The sequence below is a fragment of the Pteropus vampyrus genome, unplaced genomic scaffold (assembly GCF_000151845.1).
Source record: "Pteropus vampyrus isolate Shadow unplaced genomic scaffold, Pvam_2.0 Scaffold165, whole genome shotgun sequence".
NCBI classification, from domain to species: Eukaryota; Metazoa; Chordata; class Mammalia; order Chiroptera; family Pteropodidae; genus Pteropus; species Pteropus vampyrus.
The window spans coordinates 2,290,003-2,297,359 of NW_011888946.1; the positions used below are offsets into that span (position 1 = coordinate 2,290,003).

General features: G+C 37.3%; 1 pseudogene; it reads left to right on the forward strand.

The window, feature by feature from the left end:
- The first annotated feature begins 3,452 nt into the window (after positions 1-3,452).
- LOC111745787 lies at positions 3,453-3,566 on the forward strand (annotated as a pseudogene).
- Positions 3,567-7,357: the final 3,791 nt, after the last annotated feature.

The following is a 7,357-nucleotide window of genomic DNA, read 5'->3' on the forward strand; positions in this document are numbered from 1 at the left end:
TCCCCTCAGACCAGAATTCTCAAAAGCCAGCCTGAGTTTGGCCAGCCTGAGGTTGGCCAACTGCTTTGCAACTGGCTGCTATCTTGGCTGACACTCATGTTATAAGTGAAACTTCCTGCTACAAATCTTCAGGTGTTACCAGTATCTTTCTCTCCTCTGCTCACATCCTGATCTTTGAAGAATAAATCTTCAAGCTCCTAGGCACAACCTACAACCCACTCTTGATAAGGAAAAGAGAAATATTAAAATAAAAAATAGCAGCAAGTCTTAGGGAAGCCTGAAAAAGCATTTGTAGTCATATTAACTTTTTAAAAAATCTAACTCCAAGAATAGTTTGGGGGCAAAAAGAATGAAATAAAAACTTTAAAAGAGATATAGATGACTAAATGGGATGAGGCTAACTTTGAAATTAAGGATTTAGAAATCTTATGGGAGAAGAGTTCTGAGCCCTCCAGTTTTCAATAATGAAATTTGAGTGCTCTTCTCTCTCTAGATGTAAGAGTTAAGTTCTAGAGATAAATATTTTGTTTAAATCAGACACTGACTAGGTGATGGAGATACAGGGACAAACAGACAAAGTCTGTGCCTTTTAGGAGGTTAAAGATTGATTAGAGAAGGGAACATAAGAATATAAAAGGTTAGCTTCAAAGTTTGATTAAAAATATATTTTTTATTAAAAGACCAAATGACATGATTTCAACAGATACAGGAAAAACATCCAGTTAAGAAAATCTTTATTCATTATTTTTAAAAAACAAAATAAGAAGTAACTATTGGGAAACAGGAATAAAAAGAAACTATCTTCATCTGCTAATAGGTATCTACCAAATCAATCACAAATCGTATTAAATTTTGAAATTTTATAAACATTCCTATTTAGTTTAGGAATAAGACAAGAATGCCTACTACCACACCTACTACCACAACATTGACCTGGTAGTCTTAACCAACACAAGAAAATAAGGAAAGAATTTATAAAAGAAGATATAAGATTTGAAAGGAAGGAATTAACTGTCATTGTTTGTAACCTATTTGCTCATTTATTTCAAAAAGCTTAAAAAGTCAATGGACAAACTTTTACAAATAATGTAAGAGTTTAGCAATGTAGCTGAATACAAAACAAAACAGAAAAATCTTGTGATAATATTTGCCAATTGTACAGCACTTTGTGCATTTCAAAGCATTCAGACATGTTCCAGTTTACAAAAGCTCAAAAAAAATTTGTGAATTTGATATATCATCATCTTTGTCATGATCAGCAGCAGCAGCTACATCATTCCCATTTGATAAATGTGTCAAATTGGGACACATTTGAGGCAGAGAGATTGCATTTTTCCCTTTTTAAAAGCTGAAATGTAATTTATGTATGGTGATATTCATACTTTTTGGTGTTACAGTTCTGTGAATTTTGACAAATATATAGTCATATAAGAACCACCACAATCAAAGTATAAAACACATCCACTACCCTGAAAAATTTCTCCGATGTTCCTTTGTAGTAAATCCCTCTCCCCACTCCCACCCCCTGATAAGCACTGATCTCTTTTCAGTCCTATAGTTCTGCCTTTCCTTTTGTTTTTTGTTTTTTTTAAACTTTAGCCTTCATATAAATGGAATTATACAGTATGTAGCCTCTTGCATCTGACTTCTTTCACTTAGCAATACTGTGTTTGAGATTCATCTATGTTGTAGCAGGTAACAGTATTTAGTTCCCTTTTATTAATCAGTAGTATTCTATTGTGTGGATGTGCCAGAGTTTGTTTATTCATTTACCCATTAGACATTTGATTGTTTCCATTTTGGTGATTATGAACAAAGCCACAGAAACATTTGTAAACAGGGTTTTATGTGAACATAACTTTTCATTTCACTTGGGTAAATGCCTAGGAGGGGATTGCTGGGTCAAATGGTGTGTTTATCGTTATAAAAAAATACCAAATTCTTTTTCAAAGTGGCTGCACCATTCTGCATTGCATGAGGGTTCCAGTTGCTCTGCATCCTTGTCAGCACCGTATTGTGAGAATTTTTTAAACTTTAGCCATTCTAATGGGTGTGTAGTAGTATCTAATTGCGGTTTTAATTTTTACTTCCCCAATCACTAAAGACATTGAGCACATTTCAGGTGCTTATTTGCTGTGTGTATACCTTATTTGTAAAGAAAGAAGAGATGGTGGGAAAGATCTATTGAATGCTTTTCCAATTTTTAAACACCGGGTTTTTTAATTGAGTTCTAAGAATTCTTTATATATATATTTGGAAATATAAAGAATATATATATATATATTCTTTACAAATATTTCTTCTAGGCTGTGGCTTGTTTTCATTCTGTTAACAGTGTCATTGCAGAGAAGAAGCTTTTCATTTTGATGAAGTTCAATTTATGATTTTCCTTGTATAAATTGTGCTTTTGATGCTATATTTAAGAAATCATTGCTTAATCTAAGTCACAAAAGTTTTCTGTTAAGAGCTTACAGCTGGTTCTTGATGAAATTAGTCCTAAAAATTAGATTCTCTGTGCCTTCACCTGTTATTCTATGTCACTACATTGTGATCCTACAAGGTAATAAAAAAGACATTTAAGGAATAAAAAAGACAATTACGATGCAGTCTTTTAACATACAGATATGGCTATGTCATTTAGCAGTTAGATTTTTCTACACTTACCATATATGTTGTTTTGCTTCAGTAACTCAAGTGAATTTCTTAGAGCAAGGACCAGGCACTATAATGACTTCCAAGTCGGCACTGTTAAGCCAATGGGAGACATCTGATTGTTCCCACTAACATAGCAGACTTCATTCACTGACAGAAGGAAACATTCATAACTTTTCTCATTGTGCTAACCCAGAGGTCATAACATCCTTCTTCAGCTAGATCAGGCACTAGACCAACTTATTCGTCACACACACACACGCACACATGCACACACACATACTAAAAACAGATTTGTGAAGAACTTAAGAAATTTGAGACACTGGAAAGAAATGCAACACAAATTGTGAGGAATCTGATAAATTGGCTAAGCCTAGTAGGAACAAAAATGGGTAAACAGAAGTTTCAATGTAAGTATTATGGGAATAAATGACCATATTGAAGATTCAATAAGTTGTCCTAAACATATTCCAGGAGTCACTGTCATAACTTAGATTAGAATTCAAAACTCCTTATTCTGAGCTTGATGATCAATCATTAAAGCCATGGACATCTGCAATTGCTGAGGAAACAAACTCCAATATTACATTTCTTTGGTACTATTGGGTCATTGCTATCTCACTTAGCAACAAAAAGATGAGTAAATATTACCTTCACTTGCACTTAGAAAGAGGAGACAGAAGGTAAATAAAGTAATAATGGCGTGCATGGCAGGAAAGAGGGAGTGGGTAGAAAGAAGGCCCACAATCCTCTTGAAAAACGATAGAAACAAAAATCAACTACAGAAAACAGAATAGAGCATCTACGGCCATGCTACCCTGAACAAGTCTGATCTCGTCTGATCTCAGAAGCAGGGTCAGGCCTGGTTAGTACTTGGATGGGAGACCACCTAGGAAGACCAGGTGCTGTAGGTGTAAAAAATAAAAAAAATAAGAGATTGTAAGCTGACAAGGTCTTTGCAATCCATGAGGTCAACCAAGGGTTATCTCACCTAAAAAAATAAAACATAAAAAATAAATAAAAAAGAAAACAGAATAGAGCAAACTCCTGCACTAAAAACAATTAACCATGAGAGAAAAAGAAGAATTGGGAAGAAAGTTTATTAAAAATAGCTTTTCCTATTTAAAATAGCCTTATGTTTCATCAAGATGGAGGATGGTTTCAAATGTGTTTGGAGGAGCAGGGTATACTGAGAAAGGATTTCTAAATAGATAGACACTTATAAGAACAAAGACTTTCTAAATAGATAGACACCTTATATGGGAAAATTTAAGGCATTTTACCATTGATGTTCTATTAAAATAAGATTGTTATGGTTTGCCATCATAAGAAAATGTTCAACTCAAATGGAATTCGAACCATAATGGTGATACATCCAGGAAGGAAAGGAAAACTATGCATTCAACTTTATGGAGGTTAATATTAAGATGAATCATAAAAATTGTTTTGTAGTTTAAAAATAGCCAAAGATCAGGAATTTTATATGGTTCAACCTAATTCTGAACCAGAGGTTAATCCTAATGGTGAGTTTTTTAGCTATAGTATATTTCTAGTTGATACTCACTTTCCTATTTGAAGCATTTCCTGATGAGCTCAATCACAGACCATGTTTCATGAATGGCATGTAGGTTCCTTCCCTCCCATCCAGTTGAGAGACTACGCTGGACCCTTCTCCTCTCAACCATCATCGTCATACACTTCAAATACAGACAGCAGAAGTATAGTTATGATGGCATGTGGAATTAATGCCTTAGGTAAGCTGAGCATTTTGGAAACGTTCAGTTGTATTACTTCCTTAATTCTAAAGAGACCACGGTATTACGTTTTAGCTGCCAAATATTATCAGTTTGTTCAATAAAATCTCCCCTTTGCGAGCAGCCAAAGAACAGAGACCTCAGAATGTCTATGTGACTTTTTATCTAAGCAAAAGTCTATTTGTTGCCTTTAAGGAACTCATTTAACAGAGAATTGAGCAACTATCAATTATACAGCACTGTCCCTGACCCTGTGGAGATTCCAAAGCTGTTGAACTTCCATGTTGGTGGAAAAACGAGATATGCATCCGGATGGGCTAAGTAACAGAGCAATGCGTTTGAGAAGTCACAGTGTAATAAAGGCACAAATGCCAAGAGATTCGGGCAGGTAGTGTTTTGAATTTAGGAGAAGGAGAATACCTGTGTGGCTAGAGAAGTCTAGAGGAGAAATTTAGCAGGATTTGAAGAAAGGGTAACATTTGGAAAGAAGGAGACTAGTGCAAAGACAGTCTAGGTAGAAGCTACGGGATCAACAAAAAAATGGTACAAGGACAGTTTATGGGTCATGAATAACAGTGTGTATTATTTATGGCATGGGTGGTTGGGTACAATCCACCATAGTGTAAATGATGGGCACCTTTATCATTTCTCAATGGAGAAATCTACAAATGCAGAGAAAAGCAAAGCTTCCTTTGTTCCTGTCCCCTCTCCTCTGCTATCCTCTCTTCATTCTTCCTTGGAGCTGAGTCTGTGTGACTCATATTGAAATCATGCCACCAAATAGAGAACGCTTCGATATTTTTGGTAGAGACTCCAAGTTGAAAAGCACAAGCCACAACCAACATTCATGTTTCTGTCATCTTTTAAAAGTACTAGATTTTAAGCATTTAAAATGTTGCATTCATGACTGATAATTTCATTGCTGAGTTTAAGTGTTAAAATGAATGCAAATGATAATTTCAGAGAAAGCTCTAAAGGACTAAGCTGTTCAACTCGGAAATCATACACATAAGTGCTTAGTGACTTCATGGACAACACCCCTTAGGGTGTTTTTATTTTAAGAGAAGCCGTGGAGGAAAGGACAATGCTTCATCCAAAAGAATGAATTTCTCATGGTAGAATTTTAGACCCTAGGGCACCTGAGTAGGAGAGATGGTTTAGGACAGGAGAATCTTCCAAATACCACTGTATTCTAAATAACTACTTTTCTTCCAGAGGGGCAGTTAGCCCTGGCAGTGATGATAATAGAGAGACAGAAGTCTCTTCTCCTATCTTCTTACACTTAATAGGCTAGGGCCAGAACATCTATTTGACCCTGGACAAGTCTGATGGCCTACTGGATTAGAATTGTGGGACTCAGATTCCTCCAAAAAAAAAGGACAGTTTTGGCTGGTGAGAAAATTATATTCACAGTATAAGTATTTCTTCACAATAGCCAGTATCCACAAGTGGATCCTTAGAAAGGCAAGGTGGTCCAAGCCTAACTTCAGTGGCCTGTTGCTGCAGCCTCCCTCACACTAATGCAAATTCACCTGGGCACAGAGCAAGGCTGTTTGCCCCAAGGCCAGGGCTCAATGGGCTGCCAACATCATATAGCAGGATGTTGAGTGGGACATTTCCTATTGTCCCAGAATTGTCCCAAATAGCAGGTATTCAGTACACTTCCTTCTAGAGACAGTGGCCAAAAATTGGAGCCAGACATTTCCCCCAACCAACTTGCTAAATGTCTGTAAAACCCTTCCTACCATAATCAACCACAGCCATTCCCCACACCCCCACCCAACCATGCAGTCCACTCCTTACAGGCAGAAGCCTGGCGAGAGAAAGAATCAACAAGCGTCTCAGGTCAGCCCTGCAGGAATTTGCAGGCGGGGCTTGCTAATGCAATCTTGCAGCGACAGCCTCTATGTGAGAAGCAATTCCCTTGACCACATTGGATTCACCTAATATGCCATTAAAGGTCAGGAAGTGGAATTAAAGAGAGCATAGTTAATTGCAGCAACTGGGAAAAATACTATTGTCTCATATTAGTAAGACATAAGATTAAGATGGCTTAACAAACTGGTTACAGTAATAAATCCATCATTGTACATTTTATTACATACATATCATATACCATCTAAGTAACATCCCTGAAACAATTCAAATGCAATTTCTGCTCAGAGCAGTAGGCAGTAACCTCTTAATTAGCCAGGGCTCTCCTGATCTCTTTCCCTTAACAAACCTACTTTGCATTCCTTCATTTATACTAAAGTATAAATGATTTTTAGAGTTAATATTAATGCTTTCAGCAGTCAGCGTAGGATTGCAATGGTTCCCTAGAGTCTTCTAGTTGTCTCCGGATCCCTAATTACTGGCTCGCACTGACATCCTGGTGGTCATTTCATTTAAGGGCTGTCAGCAAGTTTGAGTAATGCCTGTCAGAGCCACTGGGTGGCACTGGCAGGCCTGCAATGTGGACAACAGGGAGGACGAAAGAAAGTTGAGGCAAGGAGAGTCAAGGTGGAAGGGGAGACAAGAGGGGAAGAAAAATGAAAAAGAGAAAAAAGAAATAGAGAGAGAAAAGAAAGACTAGGCCACAGGCAACGACTGCCTTGTGTGGCCTCTGTAGGTACCCCTGACACGGGACATGAGCCCAGAATGTTTTATTCATCTTTATGTTCCCACTACCCGGCTTTGTGTCTGGCACTCTGCTGATGCTCTGGTTCTGTCCACTGGTGGATGGACCGCGGCTGTCCCTTCAGTAAAAGGTCCTCAACTGGGGAGGTTGAGTCAGTGTGTGCCTGAACAGTCCATCCTATTGTTCTAAGATAACTTAGTTGGATATTCAAGAAGTGGTGCCTCAGTGGGGTTTTCTATGGTAAATCTGCCTTGTAAAAAGACTTAAGGCAGGAGTATCAGCACACATGGAGGTTAAAATTATCCAGGAGTTGAAAAAGTTATTCTGCAAA